Below are 25,431 nucleotides of genomic sequence, written 5' to 3'. Positions count from 1 at the left end.
TACACCACAGCAAGACATTCCCCCCATGACACGATGCTTGCAAACACATCTTCATGCATCCTTCCCACATGCATCGTGTCCAAAGTGTACTCACTTGTTGGTCTGGAGGCCCATGCAGCAGTCCGTACTGAGATAGGACCCCATCCAACAGTCGCTCCAACTCCTCCGAAGTGAAGGCAGGGGCCCTTTCCCCGGTCACACGGGCCATGGTGGGTTCCTGACACAGGTCACAGCAGCACACGCAGTGTAGGTGTTCCCTTCTTGTTGAAGGTCAGGAAACAAGTGAGGAATCAAATAGAAAATGGCGGTCACGTCCGTGGCAGTGTACACTGTCACTGCCGGGGCAGATCCCCATTGGACACTGTGCTCCATAGAGCCCCATATTATCCAATGAGGAATTGCACCGCGGTGCAAGACCGCCTTCCTCCACGATGCCCAACGTCGGCGGAATGACCTCACTTCCACCTGGCCCTACATACAGGACAGGTGAAAGTAAGTGGCAGCCTACTTACTCTTGTGTCCCTTAGATACCTACCACTGCGGATGAATAGGAGGTGGAAACATACCCTGTGTACAGACCCCCTGTGGATTTAGCTAAACTGTAGGACAGGCACATTATACTCACCTATAGACTTTGCAGAGCCACAATCACAGAGCTGTGTGCCCAATTGGAGCAAGACCTGATCTCATCTATCCGTCATCCAACTGGGATCCCCCTTCTTGTGCAAGTGCTATCAGTGCTCCATTTCTTGGCAACTGGTTCTTTTCAAATGACAGTGGGCTTGGCAGCAGGAATGTCACAGACAATGTTCTCAGTCGTGCTGGCAAGAGTCTTGTCCTCCCTGGTAAAACACATGTGCAGCTGTATTTCTTTCCCCCAGGTGGAAGATTTGGCCACTGTGAAGGCCGGATTGTATGGAATGGGACAGATCCCCAATATTATTGGGATGATTGATGGTACACATATTGCGTTTGTCCCCCCCACCAGAATGAACAGATGTTCAGGAATTGTAAGAGTTTCCACTCACTGATTGTGCAGATGGTATGCCTCGCGAACCAGTACATCTCCCATGTCAATGCTAGGTATCCTGGGTCGGTGCATGATGCCTTTGTTCTGAGGAATAGCAGCATCCCCAATGTGATTGCCCAACTACAGAGGCACAGAGTGTAGCTGATAGGTGAGTCTTGGTCTCCACCCACTGTATGTTAGTGTATGCCTTCTGGTGTTAACCCCATAGGATTGTGTGTGGCTAAATGTGCTCCGTCAATACTTGCAGGTGACTATGGCTACCCAAACCTATCGTGGCTGCTAACCCCTGTGAGGAATGCCAGGACAGGGGCTGAAGAACAGTATAATGAGGCACATGGGCGAACCAGATGGATCATTGAGAGGACCTTCGGCCTCCTGAAGGCCAGGTTCAGGTGCCTCCAGGTGCTACTCACCCGAGAAGGTCTGCCAGTTAGTAGTGGCATGCTGCATATTGCACAACCTGGCCCTCAGGCACCACGCACCTTTTCTGCAGGAGAAGGAGACTGGAGATGCCCCTGTGGCAATATTAGACCCTGAGGACAGTGAGGATAAAGAGGCTGAGGGTGAGGATGAGGACAACAGAACATCAGTTATCCGTCAGTACTTCCAATGACCTACAGGTGAGACAGTGCAACTGCACATTCCTATGACTATTGGTGTATTCTGTGTGGCATGATGGCATTAACTTCTTTTGAATGTCAACTTACTGTCACATATGGTTTGTCTTTTTACAGATGTTGGTGATATAACAACTTTGTACTGATGTGATGAGTACAGACAGCTAAAGGTCATTATTCCTATGCTCTATGCTCTCACAGTGTACAGTTCATTTGCAGAAGATGTGACTGTTTCCATAAATACACATTTTCAATCCATAAAATACTAGTAGTCAAGTTGTGTTCAATGGTGTTTATTGTAGTGCTAAGAAATTGAGGGGAGAGTGCAATGGAATGGGGTGATGGTGGGGGACAGTCCAGGGTATTGTTTCAGTCTGTTTGTAGCACAGGTACATTGTCCAAGGGGCCATAGGAAGGGGAGCAATGACAGTTCAAACTGGACAAGGTGACTGAGTGGGACACAAGTGGGACAATCAAGAGAGTCTCATTTCCCCTGGGGGGTTCTGGGCAAGTGTCTCTGGCTTCTGTCTGGGTCACAGGGAACGTTTGGGGGGTGGTTCACCTTCTGCAGGGGAAGGGGTGGTGGTGGCCTGTGGGTCCTCTGGCAGGGCCTCCTGCCCACTAGCTGCAGTGGAAGTGTAGGGCTGGTCAATGGGCTGGCTAGTGGTAGGGGCCCACTGGTGTGCTGTTGCCTCCCTTATGATGTTGCCCATTCTGCCAGCACCTCTGCTATGGAGATCAGGGTGGTTTTAATGGCCTGCAAGTCCTCCCTGATCCCCTGATACTGTCCCTCCTGCAGCTGCCTGTTCTGCACGTTGTCAAGGATCTGGCCCATTGTATCCTGGGAATATTGGTAGGCTCCCAGGATCTCTGAGAGTGCCTCCTGGAGAGTCAGTTTCTTTGTCCTGTCCTCTCCCTGGCACACAGCAGGCCTCCCAGTGTCCCTGTTGGCCTGTGCCTCTGTCCCCTGAACCGTGTGCCCACTACCATTGACCCCAGGTCCCTGACTGTCTTGGGTATGAGGTGTGGACTGTGGTCCCTGTACAGGTGGGCACACTGCTGATTGACGTGTCCTGGGGACAGAGGTGTGGGTACGCTGGGTGAGTGCTGTGGTGTTGGACACTGAAGTCGGAGGCTCTGTGGTGGAATGTGAGTGGCCTCGGGTGACCGGCTGTCCAGTGGTCCCTGATGGGCCAGGTAGGTCATCCAGATCCTGAAGTCCAGAGTTACTGTCATTGCTGGGGGCATCTTCTGTTGGAGGACTGGATAGTCATGGCACCTCCTATCCGCTGACATTGGCTGGGGTATCTGTGGGGATGCAAGTGATGTATTATGATTTATGTGTGTGACATACTGTACATCCCTGGCTTCCCCTCTATCATTGGTGTTGCCCTGTCACCTTTTGCTTGTGTATGGTGATGTATTGTGGGATTGTTAGTTTCCCTATGCTGTGCATGCTTTGTTGATGGGTGTCCATGCAGGGCTAGGAGGGCTGTCCATGCATTGGCATAGCATGCAGGGCGTGGCATCGTGGTTAGACATATGTGTAGGTGCAGTATGTGGGATGGAGTGGAGTGATGGGAGTGAGGGTGAGGGTGTGAGATGGCATGCAGGTATGGGAGGTGATAAGTGGTAATTGTTGACTTACCAGTGTCCAGTCCTCCGGCTACTCCAGTGAGTCCCTCAGGATGCAGTAATGCCAAGACTTGCTCCTCCCATGCTGTGAGCTGTGGGGGAGGAGGTGTGGGTCCACCACCAGTCCTCTGGATGGCGAGCTGGTGCCTTGCTGCTATGGAACGCACCTTCCCCTGCAGGCCGTTTCACCTCTTCCTGATGTCGTCCCTTGTTCTTGAGTGCTATCCCACGGTGTTTACCCTGCCAATGATTATCTGTGGCTCTACCCTGACAATTTCCTCCACCATGACTCTTAACTCCTCATCAGTGAAACAGGGGTGCCTTTGTGGGGACATGAGTGTTGTGTGGTGTGTGTTTGTGAGAGTGTGTTGAGTAATGTGGTGGGGTGTGTGATGTGGGATGCATGAAGGATGTATGGGTGTAAGTGGTGTGTGTCTAGTTGTCGCAGTGGTCTTGGTGTCAGTCTTGTGGAAATGGTTTGTATTCGTAAAGGGTTGTGGGTAATGGGTGGGTGTTTTATAGTAGTTTGGGTGTGTGGGTGTAGTGTGTGTATGAATGTCAGGTGTGTGTTTTTCGTATTGGCCAACGTAGTGTTGTTTTGTATGTGGCTGTCCATTCTGAGCGCAGCGGTATGTAAGGCCAATGGTTTACGGCCGCTGAATGTCCGGCGTGGTGATTTGTGGGTGGTCATAATGTAATGGGCGTTGTTTTGTTGGCGTAACGGTATGGGTGTTGGGACCGCCACCTTAGCACTGACCTTTGGGCTGGCGGATTTGTGTATGTGGCAGTATGCTGTCGGATTGGTGTGTGTCATAATATGGCGAACGGGTATTTGCCACCACGGCGGTATGTTGGAGGCAGTCACCATGGTGGTAAGCGGGATTTACCGCCAATGTCACAATGAGGCCCTAGTGTATTGATGTTGTTTAATCTTATCCAAGTATTTTTTTATACCACAATTCAGAATTACAAAAAAAGTGCTTCATTTGTACTTTCCTAAGTCTAATAATTCTGCTTAGTTTATTTACAGTTATTTGCATTTATTTTGTGTTACATTTTGAAGTGAGAGAAAGAAAAGTAAACGCTAAGCTCTCATGGAAGACAGAACCTGACATTTGACCTCTGTCTTTGAATGCACTGCAAATCTGACGAGATAAGAACAAGATTTAAAGGCCTGTTTACAGAAAGCGAGTTTGTGGAAGAATACAGGAAATGGCTTTTCACTATGGGAGGGATAAACTCAAGCTGGACAGCCTAAGTCAAATAAAGGCAACAAGTAGAAAGCAAGCAACTTCGAGTTAACAAACCTAAAAACAATGGCAAGCAATGGGTGGAATGAATTACCAAGGAAGCTTTCAGAATGCCCACAAGAAGCCGTTAGCAAATCAGACAGATGTGTTGTCTGTTAGGCTTCCACCTGAATGCACTGCCTTTGCATTGTTCTATTATTCTCACGCTGCAATTCTCCAATGAAAGTGATGTAATGACATTGCATAAAGGTGTTATGTCAGGAATTTCATGGAAGAAGTGTAACAGGAACTTCCCAGATTTTTGTGAGATTACACTAGCATAACAGAATTTTTGCCCAGGCCTAGACCCAAGCTTGCTTGTCTCTGTCAGGAACCCTTAGGTTCCTTCAGTACATTTCCTGACAGATTGAACCTGAGTGAAGAGCAGATTAATGCGGCATCTTGTGGTGGCCAGTATTGCTGCTGAATGGGAATTAAATAATACTTGCTTAATGTCTGCGTTTTGCTTTGGATTTATTGTTGCCTCAAGTGAACATTCTGTTATACTGTAATTTCTGCTGTGCAATTATTGTGCTTCTACCTATCTTCTTTATCCATGCTCAGATGTAACACTGATGTAGTCTTCTAATCCTCCTTGCTACAAACAGGGAATTAGTTACATGCATTTTCACCCTGTTATGTTATTATGAGATGCTAATTTCCAATTCCCATTGGCAATGCCCCTTGGAATGCTATATATTTAAACTAGTAATGTCTCAAGATTTCCTTGAGAAGCCACTTTTCTCTAAAATAGTTCCCATTTGGTGTTACATCTACATGTGCTCAGGTTGCACCACTGTGGAAGAGATCTTGTTAGACCTGACACCCTTGTTGTGGTTTCCCCTGCCTTTTTGCCTCTGCCTCCTGTATTCATGACTGTGTGCTGGATTTCGTTTTTTCTGGTTTTGGTACTGCGGGCAATTTACTACTGCTGACCAGTGCTATACTGCAAGTGCTCCTTGTGTAAACTGAGATTATGATTGGTTATCCATGATTGGCATATTTGATTTCCTAGTATGTCCCTTATATAGCGCACCATTGTGTGCCCAGGGCTTGTAAATTAAATGCTACCAGTGGGCCCACAGCACTGATTGTGCCACCCACCTAAGCAACCCAGTAAATATTTCAGACCTGCATCGCAGTGTCAGGATGTGCAGTTTTAAACTGCCATGTCGACCTGGCAAGTTCACCTACTTGCCAGGCCCAAACCTTCCCTTTTAGTACATGCATGCACCCCTAAGGTAGTCCCTAGGTAGCCCCATGGGCAAAGTGCAGTACATTTAAAAGGTAGGACATGTACTGGTGTGTGTTACATGTCCTGATAGTGAAATACTGCCAAATTTGTCTTTCACTATTGCAAGGCCTAACCTCCCCCATAGGTTAACTTGGGGATTGCCTTTAAATACCTTTTAAGTGTAATTTCTAATTGGGAACAGATGGAGATATAGACTTATTAGTCTCCAAACTCACAATTTAAAAATACATCTCTTGATAAAGTTGGTTTTTAGATTGTAGGGGCTAGATGTATCAATGGATTTTGCCTTCGCAAACGGTGCAGATCCGTAAAATCCACTGTTTGCAAATGCAAATTTGGCTTTCACAATGTACGAGAGGCATTCGCAAAGCAAATTTAAGAAATCAGTAAAATAGCGATTCCTTAAAATTGAGATTAGATAATGCGAATCACACACTGCGATTCGCAAATACCGATTCGCAATTCAATGTATCAAGCATTCGCAAATTGCAATTAGTCGCAAAATAGATTTTTGCATGTGTAATTTACCACAAATTGAAATCAGGTGGTAAAAAGGTGCAACCTACATAAAGAGGCCCAGAATGCACCACCCCTTTTCCTCAATGGCTGCACTCTACATCATGGTGAGGAGGAGGAGGATCCTGGCAGGTTTGAGGAGAGGGAGGAGGAGACAGGAACACATTTTTAGAGTGCGCATTACCCTATTTGAACAGACAGAGGAGGAGATTTGTGTTAAATACAGGTTAAGCTCAACCATAATACTTTACTTGATAGGTGATTTACAACCCCTACTGCAGCACAACACACACAGAACCAATGCCATACCCACTCATGTGCAGGTATTATGCTCCCTGCACCTCTTAGCCTCAGGAAGCTATTAAGGGGTCATAGCTGCAGCTGGACGTGTCTCTCAAAGTGCGCTTTCACTCTTCTTTAATGTATTCCTAAATGCCATGTTAACCAAATCCATCTGCACATAAAATTCCCCAACACCCCACAGGATATACAGAAAACAAAATTTGATTTCTACCAGGAAGCCCAATTCCACATGTCATTGGCTGTATTGATGGGACACATGTAGCTATCTGTCCACCATCTGCCACAGAGTATGTTTATCGGGGACGAAAGAGTACACATTCCATGAACATACAAGTCATATGCAATTCCTCCAACGTAATAACGGATCTTGTGCCCAGGTACCCAGCTAGCACACATGATTCCTACATCTTTAGGCACAGTGGAATACCCACAAGAGTTTTTGCTGGGTAGTTTGGCATAGGATACCTACTTGTTGATGTAACAGTTGACAATGTTGCATATTGTCTATGTGATGTCACAGGTAACAATAACTAATTTTACTCTCCTGTCATTCCAGGAGACAGTGCATATGCAGTGCGGTCCTTCATCTTAACACCCTATCCCAATCCTGCCAAGCCAAGTGAAAGGAGGTACAATGCAGCACACAGGAGGACACGTATCGTGATAGAGAGGACCTTCGGCCTGCTGAGTCTTTTCAGATGCCTGCACAAGAGTGGGGTGTACAGTTCGTAAAACACCTGCAAAATCATTGCCACATGTGGTATGTTGCACAAAATCGAAATGATGAGTGGCATACCATTGGAACCCTAAGAGCCTGACTCTGATGAGGATGATGATCCCTTGCCACCCCTTCACTCAGCAGACAGAGCCAGTGCAGCAGAGGGCAGACAAAGATGTGCTGAGATTATGCGCAACTATTTCTGATGTCAGTAATGACAACACCACGCCTACTTTCATTTACTGCTGTAGGTAGCCCATTTATTGTCTTGACTTCAGGTAATATATGTGTGAATAGGACATAGGTATACAGTATACACAATCAGGTCCCAGTTGCAGTGTGACACTATTGACATGATAGTATCACTGCATTGCTACATGATATAAAAGCCCCCTGTACTTCTCCATATTACTTTTACGTCCACGCACTCCACTTGAATGCTCAGTGGTCTCAGTGGCACCTCTTGTTGCAGGTTCAGAGACAGTACTGTGTCTGGAACAGCGACGCGTAGGGTCCATCACAGGGGCTGTGACATTGCTGAGGCTAGAGAGTGCCTCACTATCCCCGCCACCCAGTTCACTGTTTCTAGCACTCGGAGTTGTCTGCATTGTCTCAAATACATTGGTGATTTGCACCAATCCTCGTGCAACGTCCCGACTGTAATGTGCCATCTCAACTTGCATGCCCACAGCACGTTGTGACACCAAAGCAGTTGTGGTAGTGAGGCAATTGACAGATCTGCTGAACCCATCCAACCTGCCCATCAATTGGTGATGGCGCCCACGGTGGGTGACATGCTCCTACTGCATTACACTGCATAGTTCCCTAATGACATTTGTCATCTCCCTTACGTGTTTGTGCTGAAGCTTGCTGTCCCTCATGCAGCTTGCTCATGTTGTTATTGAGAGACTCCAACTGCTTGTGCATTGATCCCCTGTTGTCATCGATAGACCCCCAACTGCCTATGCATTGATCTCATGTTGTGATCGACTGACACCAACTGCCTCTGTATTGATCCCATGTGTTTATATTGCAGGCACCACACTTTCAGCATGAATGCCTCAAGGACACTAAATAGTGATGGGCCCTCACCTTCCTCTGTGCACCTTCTGCCTTCTTTACGACATCTCTTAAGGGGAGTTGACTGATGCTGGGACAGGGACTGCTGTCTGTCAGTGATTCTGAACTCTGGTGGGTACTTTTTCCGGCAATTCATCGGAGTCCAGGGTAAACTCAGGGAGGGGTAGCACTCTTGCCCTGCGTCTAGTTGGTGCTTGTATGATGGACTCACTGGTGTTTGAATCGGAGTATGGCTGACTTTCGTCATTCCCCCCATTTCCACTTTCTGCTGCGTTAGGGCCCGGAACATCTGCAACAACAATGCGCAGCATGTCATTCTTAGATTTGTACTCTCACAGTTACTTAAATGATAAACATTTCCCCTGGCATAATATCTATAATTGTCTGTTGTGTTATCTGTTTGGTTTTACACTATCTTGCTTATTTATGTAGTAGATGCACTTTAGGGGTATGGACTACCACTCCCATAAGGCATTGTTGTGGTGGACATAGTATGTGGCATGGACTACGTATCACTGTGCATAGTGCCATTGCTATTTTCTAAGGGGCATTTGTACATTCACATATGGTGATTCAAATCATTACTGCACTTACCTTTGCTAGTGCTAGGTGTGCCTGAGGTGTCGATGTCAGTGACACCGCTAACAGCTTCAGGCAGCAGTGTTGACTCCACCATGTCTTCCACGGGGATGGACGGTGTCTGGGTGGGTGGTCCTCCTCTAGTGCTCCTTGCCTCCTTCCGTCTGCTTGCTACCCTCTCTTTGGCACGTGAACGCAAGTCGTACCAGCGCTTGCGTATCTCCTTGATGGAACGCAGCGCAATACTCACCGCACATATTTTGGTCTGCATGTCAGTCCACATTTTCCTCTTCTCACTTTCTGGGACTTGTAGTGAGTGTTTTCCAAATAACTGGTCATGGTTCTTGACCACCTCTTCTGTGAGCACCTCCAATTCCTGCTCACTGAATTTCAGTTTGCGCTTCCTCTATCCTTTGTCCTTCCCATCAGTACCGATAGTATTTTCTCATCCTGGCTGACTCTCCTGAGTGCGTCTGTAGTGCTGTGCTGGGTCTCTCTGCCTGCTCCTGTGGCTCAGGCTTCTGGAAACAGCATGCACTGACTCACTTCCTCGTTGTTATGTCATCAAGCTGCTCCAGAATACAAAAATCTTAATTAGCGATTTAAAAATACTGATTTGCTATTTTACCGAAACGCTATTTGCTACTCGCTAGTTGGAATTGCGAATTTTAAGAAATCACAAAAAAAATTGTGATGGTGTTGTTACATCGCATTTTGCGAATCCCAGTTAGCGATTCGCAAAAAATCGCTATATGGTGTTTGCGAATGCAAACCTTGATACATCTAGCCCTAAGTTTGAAAATGCCACTTTTAGAAAGTGGGCATTTTCTTGCTTAACCATTCCATGCATCTGCTTGGCTGCTGAATACACATCTGGGTCGTACTCACAGATGGACTGTTTGCAGTGTTTAATTTGTAAATAAAAACGTGCCTGTGCCCAAAGCCCTCCTATTAAACATGCGGCTGCTGCAATTAAATGTGCGAACACGGAATACTGAGGCACCGTAATCCTGAATCCATCTCAGACCTCATTAATTCATTTACAGCCACTCCCTGCCCCATCAACTCACTCTGCAGCTTTCTGCTTTCTCCCTTGATGCCGCTTTTTTGTTTTTCTCTTCCTTCATCTTTCCCATATGTAACTTTTGCTCAAAGTAAATGCTTGAGGCAGAAAAATAAGTGTCAGCCCTCAGAAATAAGTGCTGGTGCTCCGCACATGAAACAACAAGCACAAATGAATCACTGGCTGTTTGTGAACTCACTCTAGACAGTAACACAAAGGGAGCTGAGGAGTGTCCTGCATATCCTGATGGGTCTTCCTGGCTAGAGTGGAGGAAGGAGCTGACACTTGCACCTAAATATGTCTGTGCTTGTCCTTACACAATATAGTCTCAACCTCTTGGAGTGTGTCTGGGGCCAGAACATGGAGAGGCAGGGTCTTGTGCACTACAAAGGCTTTCTGTTGAAATTTGCCTACTTCAAAGGCAGAAATTAGTTCAAGTATTGGACTGCTGACCCCACAACTTCAGAAGACCTCTGGATCCTTTGTTAAGGAGAAAAGCTGAAGAGCTGTGAGAAGAAGTACTGCCCCTTTGCTGTGTGTGCTTTGCTGGGTTGGCCTGCAGTTGCTGCTTCTGCTTTGAAGAGGACAAAGACTGGACTTTGCTGTGTATCCTGCTTGTGAAGTTTCTCCAAGGACTTGGACTGAGCTTGCTTCCTGTTAAGAAGTCTCAAGGACAGCAAAGACTTCTCCTACCGGCCTCTGGTAACCCGCAAGGTGTCGCCCATTCCAGTTCCTGGGCCCTGGGAGTGAAAGCTGGCCTAAAAACAAGAAGAACCAGGCACATCGACTTTGGAGGATTCCATAACCGGCGCCTCTGCCCGACTTCACACTGATGTCTGCCCCAAATCCGTGGTCCCCACTGGAGTGCGACGACTGTGACTGACCCCCCAGGCCTGATGCCGCTGCAGCACCTCTGAAGTCCTGCGTCATTGTGAGTCCAGAGAGCTGTGTAACCGATGTCCGTGACACCGAACTCCGCCGTGGAGCCTGTGGCCTTGTGGCGTGACTGCGACCCTGAGAGGTTGCTCCATCACGTCTTGACCTGCTGGATTCATCGACCCCGCCGGATCATAAGGAACCAACGCCTCGCCACTGACACCGCATCACCTCCCCTGCAAACGTAAGGAAACAACGCCTCACCTTGCCTGCCTCGCAGTAAAAACAAAAATGCCTCACCTCCCCGATAGCAGTAATAAACCGATGCTGCACCGGCTCCTGTGACAGCTCACCTCCCCTACTCCATGCAATGTCTTTGTTTTGTTGTTTTAAAAAAGACTGTACCTGGGGTCCGTGCGACTCTGTGACCGGCGCCGCTCTCCCTCGTGAGTGGCATCGGACTGTTGGGAACGACTCCGTCAACAACATTGTGATAGTCCCAGATGGAGCTATTGTGGTTCTATTTTTTTTTTAAACATATTTTATTAAAGTTTAAGTACCAATACATTCATCATCATAACTGTGCCAAGTTGCAACAATTGTGCATATAGCTCTACTGTAGCCATTGTATTTCGTCTACAATTAATTGATTTTGGCGGGTGTATGGGTTATATACACTGTTCCAAGTTCGTTAGGTGCACTCCATCTACCACCTTATGTATTTCTTGCAGGGCTAGGTGATTCTGCTGACGGGGAGTAATCCCATCCCCCTTCCCCTAGAGTGGATCTTGGCCCATTGCTTGCTCAGATGATACTGACACTAGGTTTTTGTTGCTTTGGCACGGTATTCATAATCATACCAAAAGTAATAACAGTTTCCTGATGCCCCCCATTCCCGTGCTGCCTCCCCATCCCAACCTATATCCTGTTGTATGCTATTCGTGTAAGTTTGTGCGTTGTTCCACTGTGCTGCTAGGGATATCAATATCAATAGTCTTGTTGGGCAAGTTCCTCAGCGGACTAGTTCTTACACAATTCTAGGAGGTGTTAATTTTTAGTTGGTGGCTGGTGGTGTGGGTTCTCTGGTTTCAGTAAGGGATATACTAGTTGCATCTTTTAGGGCTGTAATCAGTTGGTCCCACGCATGTACCATTCGTTTAATCTCCGGTGAGTCCCTACCCTGTTTGACATCTTGTTGTAATACTAAGCTTTCGTATTCTGCCAATCACTCTAACTCTGTCTTCCAACAATGGAGCGTGGGGCCTAACGGTCTTTTCCAGTTCCTTTTTATCTCTCTTTTGGCCAGAATAGATGTGCAGTCCTGCAGTCTACTAGTGGATTTATTCTTGGGGGTATGTGGAAACCAGCGGAGGAGACAGTGGGCCGGTGTGCAAGATATATCACAGTCTATGACCTCCGCTACATGTGTTGTCACTCCACTCCAGTACTCGGTTGAGTTTGCCCAAGCCCACATCATGTGTATGAAATCTGCAGCATGGACACCGTGCGTCCACCACTCGAAGGTGGTCACGGAGCGGCCTCGCAGTAAGATATGCCCCTGTGTATGACATAAAAGTGTATTAGGTGGAACCGAGTATTTGGAGACACCTTTGGTGCCCTCTCTAATATCTGCCCCCAGATTTTCTCCGTTATCGGGATCCCCGGTTTCGTTTCCCATTTCATTCGCAGGCCTTCCAGGTGGTGCAATGCTCCCTTACAAATTGCCCCGTACAAGCCGGTTATGGCCTTGTATTTACCTTCAGAGGTTATTATATAGTTGCTGACCTCATGGGGGTGGGGGTTCTACGATTCCCAGGTGCCAATACATTTGGATTGCGTGGGTGAACACTTGGTGTAGCAGGAACTCTCCTTGCGAAAGATCATATTCCTGTCTGAAGTCCTCAAAGGGCAACAGGCTCCCATCCCTGTATAAATCCCCAAACCTGTGTGGCCTCAGCTTCCACCCAATTTGCCAGTCCTCCCCAATTGCCTCTGTGGGGAATCCATCTTAGCCAAGTCATTGGGATGTCAGGTGAGTAAGGCATGCCTGCGTCAATCTTTTAGAAACATCTCTTCTAACATTAACCAATGGCACGGACCTCCGGAGTATCTGATAGCTCAGTCTCAGTAAAGTGAAAGAGCAGTCCCACTAGTTTAGGGAGAGGAGGAATCGTTAAGGTCACCCCGTCTGTTCGGAGTCAACGCGCCGCTGTCCACTGTGTCAGCCATTGTAGTTGGGCCTCCAGATAGTATGATTCGTAGTCTGGAACCGCCAGGCCTCCTTCCGCTCGCTGTATTTTCAGTGCTGTGAGAGCCACCTGGCATCTCCCGGCCTCCCATATAAATGCAGTTATCAGGGAGTCCAGCTCCCTGAAAAGCGTGGCAGGGATCCAGAGTGCCAAGACTGCAAAATAGTATAAGAGTCTTGGTAGTGCCACCATCTTAAGGAATGCGATCCTCCCAGCTGCTGACAATGGAAATGTCTTCCAAAAGTCCAGACTGGTTTTCAGCGCTATAATGGTGCTACCTATGTTACCCTCTAGAATGTCAGCCCTGGTGTGATAAACCCTAACTCCCAGGTAGGCCATGCACCGAGGTTCCCAAGAAACATGTCCCAGCTCCCTGGGTAGGTCATGGTCTGCTGAAACTGGGTATAGGTGGGATTTCTGTCAGTGTACTCGTAGCCCTGTTAGTATGCCAAATTGTTCTAAACGTGCCTGGGCTCCCTGAAGGTCCAGTCCTGTATCCTTTAAGAACAAGAGTAGATCATCCGCATAGAGCGCTATTCGGTGAGGGTTGTCCTTGTATAGTAGTCCCCGGTACCAAGTAGCAGTCCGTGCTTTGGACAGCCAATGGCTCCATTGCCAATGCAAATAACAAGGGCGAGAGGGGGCACCCCTGCCTTGTGTCCATCTCCACTCTTTATAGCTCGGATATGGTAGTCCCGGTTCTAAACCGGGCTCTGGGATCTGTGTATAGCAACTGTGTCCATCTAATGAATCCTTCACCCAGCCCCTTGTGTTCTAGAACTGCATATAGGTATTTCCATTCCAGGCTATTGAATGCCTTCTCTTTATCTACTGCAAAGACCGTCGCAGCTCTTTTGTTTGGTATGTCAGCGTCTAATAGGTGAATAACCCGGCAGATATTCTGGACTGTGTTTCGGGTGAGGATGAATCCTGCTTGGTCTGTATGGACCAGGCGAGTCATGAATGGCAGCAATCTTGTTGCTAGTATATGGCTTAGAATTTTGTAGGCCGTATTAAGCATGTGTTTTCAGTAGTGGAACTGTCTGTGCCTCCCTGGTCGATTCTGGGAGCCAATTCTGTTCTCTCACCACATCGTATAACCGGGCAAGTTTAGGGGCCAGATCGTTAACATGCGTGGCATAAAATTCTACGGGGAGCCCATCTGTGCCTGGGTTTTTTCCTCGTGCTAGGCCATTGATGACTTCTCTAATGTCTGTCTCCTCTATGTTTCCTCTTATAGTTTCTTTGTTGTTCTTAGTGAGGTGCTAGCATGGGAGAGGCCCATATATCCCCCTCCTCACCCTGCATGATGCTTGTGTAAAGAGAGGTGTGGTATTCTAAGAATGGTGGTTGATCTCTTCCTGTTGGAATAATCTGTGCCCCATGGGAGTGGTAATCTCTGCAATGGGTGTCCCTCTCTTTGAGGGGTTGGCCAGCCACGCTAGTAGCGTGCTCATTTTGCCCCTTTCAGCATGGGCACATACCATGTAATTTTCATAGTCGAAGCAGAGGAGTCTCTCAGTGTATTCCACTACCTTTTCTCTGTCCTCTCTCACCTCCCTTTGCATCTCAGGGTGTTCTGGTCTTTGTTTTTCTAGCGTGTGTAACTCATCTTCTGTTGACCTCACCTCCCCTAGTATTGACTTCCAAATTCCCATCAATGCGGCTATGCAATTCCCTCTAATCACTACTTTAAATGCATCCCACAATATCTGGGGAGATAAGCAGTAGCCTCATTGTCCTCAAAATAGCTTCTGATGTGTCCCCCCACCTACTCCCGAAAGGCTGGGTCTTCTAAGGATCCCGGCTTGAGGCGCCAGGTTGGTATTCGTGGCTTGGTTCTCTCCCAGGCCAGTTGGAGAAGGACAGGATTGTGATCAGAAAAGTATCTAGGCGTATATGTAAGTCATGCATAGTGGAAAAGAAGGAATAATCTCTGGTGTTTGGGTAAAGGTGCCTCCAGGAGTTTATCAGCTGCCACTCGGATTGCCACCCTCAAAACATTCTAGCCATTCTGCCCACCGGTGACTCCCTTAGTAGGCGGTGCTCCACTGAGGGGGGTCAGGGCTGCTGCAGCTCTGGGGTTATCTCTACAGGATAGGCTTGGACGGGGGTTCCTGTGCCGGAGCTCCCTTCTTTTGTTCCTCACGCCATTGGCGCCAAGCCGTGCCCCTGCTATTGTGTTTCTAGGCACTTTATTGTGATTTAACCTTTAAAAATTCATATCTTTGCTTGTGTATGTTGGATGTTTGTCATTATAGTCTTGTTTTACTTAGATAAATATTGGCTACTTTTCTAAACTGGTTGTCCATTTGTAGTGTTTTAACTGTGTTAGTGTATGTGTTTATGCAAATACTTTACATATTGCCTCTGAGATAAGCCTGACTGCTTGTGCCAAGCTACAGAGGGAGTGAGCAGGGGTTATTTAGGGTGTGTGACTCCCTTACCCTTACTAGTGTGAGGGTTCCTACTTGGACACGGTTTAAACCACTGCCAACTAGAGACCCCATTTCTAACATTAGTGATCATCGGTGAGGATATGACTTGTATTTGTACTTGACATACAGTGATTGGTGTACACTACTGTCTTAGTGCAGACCATTATGTGACCACATACTGCTTTTTCCTTTTGTTTTTTTCTGCTTTCCTGAAACATTGCAACTTTTTAAATCTTATCCACAATAATGTCTCAGTCTGGTGAGCCATCAGTTGGAGCAGGAGGAATAGTGTTTTAGCAGGAGAGCTTGGAAACCTATACAGTGCCTCAGCTTAAAAAGTTCTGTAAAGAGTTCAATTGTCCTGTTAAAGGCCTCAATAGGAAGGACGAGCTTCAAAAGGCACTAAGAGCCTGGTTGGCAGCAAAGGAAGATGATGGGCCCACAGAGGAGGAAAATATTGTTGTGGATGGAGAGGAGCAAAGCCTCCATGGTTACTTGGTGAATAACCAGGAACTGCCTGGGGGTAGGGCATACTTGACGACAGGCAGCTGTGTTGCTTCCAAGAGGATGACCAAAGAGGAACTGAGGCACAGGAAAGCAAACAGAAGACATAATTTGGAGCTTGAGAAGCTCAGGTTGGAAGAAGAGAGCAAAAGGTTTGAAATGGAGCAACAAAAGAGGGCAAGGCCCCTTGCTTTGGAGGAAAAGAAATTGCTTTTGGCACATGAGGTGAGTATGAGGGAGCTGGACCTCATGGCCAAGCAGGCCAAACCCAGCGTGGATGGTGGCAGCATACTTCCAGTGCATTTTGAGAGGAGGGTGCACATTCTCAACCGAGGATTTGGTAAAGGATTAAAAGAGGGAGGATGACATACTCTATTAATTTAAGGAGTATGAGTCAGCTCTCCTCATTCACGGGGTCCCTGAGGTACATTGGACGGTTGGTCTGTGGAAGCACTTTGAGGTAGAGGGTAGTGACACCATGACTGTTGCGACGCGTGGTGCGGCGCGAGCCGAGTGTTCGGCGCAAGCCGGGCGTTCGGCTCGTGCCGCGCATCGTGTTTCCAAAATGCGGCACGCCCCTAGCCTTTCCTGCACTTTACGAGGCCCCAGAATTGGCATGGGGCCTCGCTCTACTTTCTCCCTCCGCATTTTTGGGGACTCCTGACCCCTCTTACCTGTTCTTGCTCCTTCTTTTTCTTTTCTTCTTTCTTGGGTCTTTTTTGTTGCACCTTCCTTTATGTCTTTTCCCCCTTCCCAGGTTACCTTTTTCTTCCCAGCATTCCTTATTCCCTATTCTCTATGGTTCCTACTCTATTCTGTTCTATGTACTTTTCCCTATCTAAGATGGTGTCCTTTTTCTTCCTGTGGGTCACTTCCTGTTTTTTGGTATTTAAGGGATGTGTTTTCTTCTTTTCTTTGCGCTGCAACACTTTCTGCTCGGATGGTGTCTTCGCTCCTGATTTCCTTGCCTTTTGGTTCTGGATTTCGTCAATTCTGTGTTATCTGAAATTAGTTCTTTTTGATTCCTGTTCTTTTGTTCTTGTTTTCAGCAATCATTCTGTTTGGAGGTTTTTTCCCCTTTTTTAAGGTTTTTTTTCCCTCTGGCGCTATTTTCTGAAGGCCAGGGTCTGTTCTTGGCGTATCCATTGCCTACAGCACCGTGGCTACCAGAAAGAGTCGCCCCTTTCTGGGCCAAAGCCGAACACTCAAGACCCACGCCACTAGATCTGCAGATTCCAGGCGCAAGCAGCACGTGAGTCGTGACAGATTGCAGCGCCCAACCATCCCGACGTCTTCAAACACCATGGATGACACAGTGGTGGCTGCTGCAGATCCGGATCAATCTCTTCTGACAACGATTCAGCAACAAGCTCAGGAATTGCAACAACTACGCAATGAGAATGCTGCGTTACGACAGGCTTTGGCTTTCCGCAGTAGTGATGTTACGACTATCTCCGCTTCTACCCATCGTTTCTCCGGTGAACCAACCAAACTGCGTGAGTTCCTTGATGCATTAACGGTGTACTTCGCCTTCCGACCTACCCAATTCTCCCATGACAGGACAAAGGTGGGTTATCTTATCAGTGCCTTATCCGGTCCTGCCTTGGCCTGGGCAACCCCAATGGTATCATCCAATGATCCGGTATTGTCGGACTTTTCCGCCTTCGTGAATCGCTTCAAACAAATGTTTAGTCGTCCAGGATTGGAGGCCTCTGCGGAAGAAGCCTTATGCGACATCCAACAAGGCTCACAAGATGTCCTTCAATATATAACACGCTTTCGTCAACTAGCGGCAGAAACCACCTGGGTGGAACGTACTCTGGTGACTTTGTTTCGTAGAGGACTCAAAGAAGAAATATAAGATGAATTAGTACATTCCACCAGAGTGGAAGATCTTCGTGGCCTGATGGATCAAGCACTTTCCATCGAGTACCGTCTTCAGGAACGGAGATCGGAGAAGAGAAGGAGTAGAGGGTCTTCCCAGCCAAGCACTTCACAAGCTTATCCGCATCGTTCTGAGGAACCTCGCCCTCCTGCTAGAGACATCGAAGGAGAACCCATGCAGGTGGATACTACTCAAGGCCCGCTCTCCGCTAGCGAGCGAGAAGACAGACGTAAGAAGGGGTTGTGTCTGTACTGTGGTTCTGCTGGTCACATGCTTCGTACCTGTCCTGTACGTCCGCCAAGGCCATCGGGAAACGCCACTTCCCGTCCTCTGTAAGAAGGGAGGGGACGGGATCATCGGCTATACCTTCCATCAGTTCCTTTAATGACAATACGACATCTTTGTTCATATTACCTGTCATGTTACAATTTCCTGACGGCCGTCAAGAAAAGACTAATGCATTACTAGATTGTGGTGCTAGTGGTATTTACATGGATAAGACGTGGGCCACTACTCAACAAGTTCCTACACAACCCAAAGAAATTCCGGAACAAGTGCACACAGTGGACGGATCCTTGATATCCTCTGGTCCAGTTGATACTACTACACTGATGTTGAGTTTACAGATCGGTAACCATCAAGAACACATCTCCTTTGATCTCTTAACATCCCCCAACCATACCATCATTCTTGGAATTCCGTGGTTCATCAGACATAATCCGTATGTGAATTGGGTAACCCGGACTGTTTCCTTGTCTTCACAGTTTTGTCATGAGAACTGTTTTGCTTCCGACAAGTATTGGTCACCGAAAAGATCAATAATTACTGAAGGTACTACCGGTAACTCCATTAATTCAGTCCAAGGAGTCCCTGAACACTATTTGGAGTTTCAAGATGTGTTCCAAAAACCACCCAGACCTGTGTTACCTCCACATCGAGACTGCGATTGTGCTATTCCCTTGGAACCTGGCACTATCGTTCCTTTTGGGAGAATGTATTCCCTCACGGAACCCGAAAAGGAAGTTCTAAAAGAGTATCTGGAAGAAAATGTACAGAGTGGTCTTATTGTTCCATCGTCTTCTCCGGCCGGAGCTCCTCTCTTTTTTGTACCCAAGAAGACAAAGGATCTTCGTCCTTGCCTGGATTTTCGAGGCCTGAATAAGATAACTATTAAAGATCGTTATCCTTTGCCTCTCATCAGGGATATTCTAGAAGCAGTCAGAGGGGCTCAACGTTTTACCAAACTAGATCTACGGGGAGCCTACCACCTTTTACGCATTAAAGAAAGAGACGAGTGGAAAACAGCTTTCAGGACCCCATTTGGTCACTTTGAATACAAAATTATGCCTTTTGGTCTCACTAATGCCCCCGCAATCTTCCAGAGATTTATGGACTCAGTGTTTTCTGACCTTCTGAACCAGACAGTTGTAATTTACTTAGATGATATTCTTATTTATTCTAGAAATGCCGAACTCCATTCTTCCCATGTGAAGCAAGTCCTTCAAAGACTCCAGGCACATCAACTATTTTGCAAACCAGAAAAGTGTGAGTTCGATAAAACAGAAGTCAAATATCTGGGTTATCATTTAAGTCCCACTGGCATAGCTATGGATCAAGAAAAAGTACAAGCTATTCTAGATTGGCCTTCTCCATCTTCTTAAAGAAACACAATGTTTTCTAGGATTAGCAAACTTTTATCGGCAATTCATCTTAGACTTTGCAAAACAGACTAGCCACATAACTCACACTTTAAAGAAGGAAAATTTAACGAAAGGGTTTGTCTGGACTAAGGCGGCTGAAACAGCCTTTCAAGATTTAAAGAGGGCTTTCACTCAAGCTCCCATCTTAAGACATCCGGATACCAACAAACAATTTATTGTAGTTACCAATGCTTCCGAAAGAGGCATTGGAGCTGTCTTACTCCAACAAAAAGAGGATGATGGTTTTGAACATCCTGTTTTCTATTTGTCTCATATACTCTCCACCGCAGAACAACATTACTCAGTACTTGAAAGGGAATTATTGGCCCTGAAAACAGCCTGCCTAGAATGGAGACAGTTTCTGATGGGTTCCAAGGAGCCTTTTGAGGTGAGAACAGACCACCGTAATTTACAATGTTTACGAAATTTTGTATGCCACAATAGTCGCCAGGCTCGTTGGGCCTATTCCTTCAGTCAGTATGATTTTTACATCACTCATATTCCTGGATCCCAAAACATTCTGGTTGATGCTCTGTCTCGCCGTTATCCAGATTGTACTCCTTCCCCATCTCAGCATCTACTGGAACCTAGTAAGATCATTGGAGTAGCTCAGTCTTTTCTGGAGGAGGTACAACTGGAATACTCCAGCCTATCTGACCACGAAGTAGAGAAACTAAGACCTTTATTATGTAAGAGACAAGGATATTACTATCATCAGAACCTGTTATTCCTCCCTACTAACAGAGTTAGAGAAAAAGCATTACAAATGTGCCATGATTCACCGGTGGCTGGTCATAGAGGCATCAAGGCCACACAAGAACTTCTCTTGCGATTTTTCTGGTGGCCTACCTGGAAGCTGGATGTTGAAAGATACGCTCAGGCTTGTCCCATATGTGCCCAAGCCAAGATTCCCCGTACCAGACCTGCAGGATTGCTACAGCCTTTGCCTGTTCCGCCAGCTCCATGGCACACCATCTCTACTGATTTCATGTGTTCGCTTCCACCATCAGCAGGAAACCGGGTTATCGTGGTCACTGTGGATTCCTTTACTAAAATGGCTCACTTCACTGCTCTGAAAAAGCTACCTACATCCCAAGAACTAAGCCAGATATTTATCGATCATATCTTCCGTCTCCATGGACTTCCACATACCATAGTATCTGATAGAGGACCTCAGTACATTTCCCGGTTTTGGAGATATTTTTGTAAAACACTTAACATCAATAGAGTCCTGTCATCGGGGTTCCATCCTCAGACCAATGGACAGACCGAGCGTCTGAACCAAGCATTAGAACAATACCTTCTCTGTTTTTGCAATTCTACCCAAAGCAACTGGAACACTTATCTCCCTATTGCTGAATTTTCCTACAATAATACTGTCCATAGTGCCTCCAAGGTCACTCCTTTTTTCTGTTCCTATGGTTTTCATCCTACCTCTTTCCCTACTTCTCCTCGGTCTACCTCTCCTCTGCCCGCTATTACTTATCTCTCCAAACGACTTCTACAAATCCATAGACTAATTCGATCCAATCTGTTACACACCAAGAGATATATGAAGAAAGTAGCAGACAAGAAACGTAGGACCACTCCAGACTACCATCTGCAAGATAAAGTCTGGCTTTCTTCCAAATTCTTACCCTCACGTCTTTCTCAGAACAAGTTCACACCTCGCTACTACGGGCCTTTCCGTATTCTTCAGTTGATTAATCCGGTCACTGTCCGTCTTCACTTGCCTCATACATGGAAGATTCATCCAGTCTTTCATGTTTCCCAGCTCAAACCTTATGTACCTGACCCTTACTCTCGTCAGTTTCCTTGTCCTCCTCCTGTATTAGTGGATGATGTTCCTGAATATGAGGTACAGGAAATCTGTGACTCTCGTCTTTTTCACAAACGCCTTCAGTATCTGATTCATTGGAAGGGTCATCCTCTCAGTGAATGCTCTTGGGAAGTTGCATCTTCTGTTCATGCACCTCTTCTGATTCAGCGCTTTCACCGTTTATTTCCTCTTAAACCTGGGCCTTCTGGAGGGGGACCTACTGTCGTGGGCGTTCGGCTCGGGCCGCGCATCGCGTTTCCAAAACGCGGCGCGCCCCTAGCCTTTCCTGCACTTTACGAGGCCCCAGAATTGGCATGGGGCCTCGCTCTACTTTCTCCCTCCGCATTTTTGGGGACTCCTGACCCCTCTTACCTGTTCTTGCTCCTTCTTTTTCTTTTCTTCTTTCTTGGGTCTTTTTTGTTGCACCTTCCTTTATGTCTTTTCCCCCTTTCCTGGTTACCTTTTTCTTCCCAGCATTCCTTATTCCCTATTCTCTATGGTTCCTACTCTATTCTGTTCTATGTACTTTTCCCTATCTAAGATGGTGTCCTTTTTCTTCCTGTGGGTCACTTCCTGTTTTTTGGTATTTAAGGGATGTGTTTTCTTCTTTTCTTTGCGCTGCAACACTTTCTGCTCGGATGGTGTCTTCGCTCCTGATTTCCTTGCCTTTTGGTTCTGGATTTGGTCAATTCTGTGTTATCTGCAATTAGTTCTTTTCGATTCCTGTTCTTTTGTTCTTGTTTTCAGGAATCATTCTGTTTGGAGGTGTTTTTCCCCTTTTTTAAGGTTTTTTTTCCCTCTGGCGCTATTTTCTGAAGGCCGGGATCTGTTCTTGGCGTATCCATTGCCTACAGCACCGAGGCTACCAGAAAGAGTCGCCCCTTTCTGGGCCAAAGCCGAACACTCAAGACCCACGCCACTAGATCTGCAGATTCCAGGCGCAAGCAGAACGTGAGTCGTGACAATGACAGCCTTAGGGGATCCCCAGAGGCTCACCTACTCTACCATGAGGGACGCCCTATTCACCAGGTAAGGTCTCAACCCAGAGCAGTACAAGGAAAAGAACCAGGCACAGCGACTCCTCTAGAACCGGGACCGTTGCACGACTCCGCGCTGCTGCCTGCACCGAAGCCGTGATCCCCGCTGGAGTGCGATGACCGCGATTGGCCCCGCAGGCCCGACGCCTCTGCAGTGCCTCTGAAGTCCTGCAACATCGTGAGTCCTGAGTGCCGTGTCACTAACATCTGTGACACCCGACTCCGCCATGACGCTTGTGGCCCCATGGTGTAACCACAACTCCAAGAGGTTGCCCCATCATGTCTTGACCCGCTGGTTTTATCAACGCCGTCGGATCGTGAGGAACTGACGGGTCGCCACTGATGCTGCATCACCTCCCCTGCAACCGTAAGAAGCTGATGACTCTCCTCCCCTGCCTCGCAGTAAGGAACCAACTCCTCACCTCCCGGGTGGCAGTAAGGAACTGACGCAGTACTGGCTCCAGCATTGCCTCACCTCCCTGACTCCATGCAACGTCTTTGTTTCATGATTTTCAATGGTACTGTTCATGGGGTCCATTTGACTCCGTGACCGGCGCCGCTCTCCTCACGAGTGGCATCGGACTGTTTGTAACGTCACCCTCAAGATATTGTGATAGTGCCAGTTAGAGCTTTTGTGTTTCTAAGTGCTTTATTGGGATTTAACCTTTAAAAAATCATATCTTTGCCTATGTATGTTGGATGTTTGCCATTTTGGTCCTGTTTTACTTAGATAAATATTGGCTATTCTAAGCTGGCGTGGTTACCATTTGTATAGTTTTCACAGTGTTACTGTGTGTGTGGGTACAAATCTTAACTCATTGCCTCTGAGATAAGCCTGACTGCTTCTGCCAAGCTACCAAGGGGGTGAGCAGAGGTTATCTTAGGTATGTGACTCCCTTACCCTGACTAGATTAGGGTCCCTGCTTGGAGAGAGTGCAAACTGACTGCCAGCTACTGACCCCATTTCTAACAGATCTCCACAGACAAAATATAGAGAAGGCAGAGGTCTCCGGACATAGGTTTGTGACTTGCACTATGTAAACAAATGTTTGTTAGTTGGTTTGTTTTACTTATGACTGTTCACTAGAGGCATGTTGGTATGTAGTTCAGCTTTAATATGACATTAATTACATTTGTGGTTAATAAATAGCACGACTACTCCCGGTAGCACTGGTTATGAGTTAGGCCGAACTCCATCCAGAGATTCCCAGTCACAGGAATTGTTTAACGGATGGTAGCTCCACAATTAATTTCACCTATTACGAGTCAGGCCTTTTGGAAAGGGGAATAACTGCGTGGACACCGAACTACAAGGTGAAATTCTACCTGGTTTTCCCCATTTATGATGTTTTAATGCTCCCATACATCACCTGCTCTCAGCAGCTGGTAAACAAAAGCAATACCTTCCATGTGCGGCAGAGGTGGTGATAGGTGGTGTCGGGGAGTAGGACTGTGATAGGAAAGAATAATTTTGGTAGCGGGCGAATGGTACATGCTCCCCCCTTGCCAAAGAAAAAGCTTGGTAGATACGAGGATACAGCTCTGCCTGAATTGTAATCGGGCCCATAGTGATGGTTAGTAGTTGAATAAGATACTAAACAGGATTTAATAGTTTTGTCCTTACCCTTTATTTTAAATGTTGAATCTGTTTTGTGGCTGAGTGGGAAAAATATGCCTTTTTTGCATTGACACCCCTGATTTTTTGCCTTTTTTAGACCCTAATTTTTGCTGCTATTAGGATTCAGTCCACTGTGATACTTCGATTCAATTGCCACAGTGTGTGGGCTCGTGCCCTAAAATAATATCGGTAAAAATGGTTTCACTCAATTGGTCTATTTAACCTTTTGTAGGTGGCACAAGCTATTCCCATTCCCTGGTAGGAAGAACATTTTGGGAAGCTTTTCCAAATTTACCTCTTAGCATGCAATAGGATTATCCCACCTAGGCAGGCGTGCAACATTCCTTGGACTAAAAGGGCTTCGCCCCAACCCCCCCACCTCCTCCCGTTGTGTGCTTTAGCCAGGCCTGCAGCTTCATGTGTGCTTGTCTCAGACAGGGAGCTGCTTGGGATGCCGGCATCAGAGAAAACGCTTTCTTTTTTTAATAGAGACACACGTTCAACTTTTCCTCCTGCTGGAAAGTCCCTTTAAGGAAAGGGTGGAGGTCACCAGTAATGCTTCAAGGCTAGTAAGCGCTAAATAAATAGAATTACAATTTCAATAAAATGCTAGTTCACAGACTCCATGGTGGGGGCTTTTGTGCATGGCAATGTGCTTGAGCATTCCTCACTGAGACAATTCTTGCCCATTAACACTGTGATGATGGATGCGGCATTTGCACTTGAAAGGTGACCTCTGCCCTGTTCGCAACCTGACTGTTAACCTGAGTCCTTCCACACAAAGAAGGTACAAGTGACAAATTCTATTGTATGCAGGGCTACTGGAATTATGTGATTGTGCGGTTGCAGTGTTTTTTTTCGCATAACCATAGATTCACCACATTTGCCACAAAATCCATCGTCTGCTGCATAATCTGCATATTTAAACAACAAAAAAATGTTTCTAGATCAAATGGTTCAAATGTTCGTAAGTATGTAGCAGCACGTTACTGGGCAGTGCAAGACCCTTTGAAAAGCTTGACTGGTCACCTGTCTTTTGCTTATTGGTTAATTTGGGAGTTATGCTTGTACTACGGAGGTGCAAATAATGCCTAGATAGTGACAATAACTGTAAAAATGACAAAATAATGAAGTAATGGTGTCACAAAATGTGCCACATTACCCCTCACAATTAGCCCTTTTTGCCTCATAATTTGGCCCTACCCTGTCGCAAATTTCCA

Source organism: Pleurodeles waltl, chromosome 1_1 (genome assembly GCF_031143425.1).
Source record: "Pleurodeles waltl isolate 20211129_DDA chromosome 1_1, aPleWal1.hap1.20221129, whole genome shotgun sequence".
NCBI classification, from domain to species: Eukaryota; Metazoa; Chordata; class Amphibia; order Caudata; family Salamandridae; genus Pleurodeles; species Pleurodeles waltl.
The sequence above is the reverse complement of the archived record's forward strand: the minus strand, read 5'-3'. Positions refer to the sequence as shown.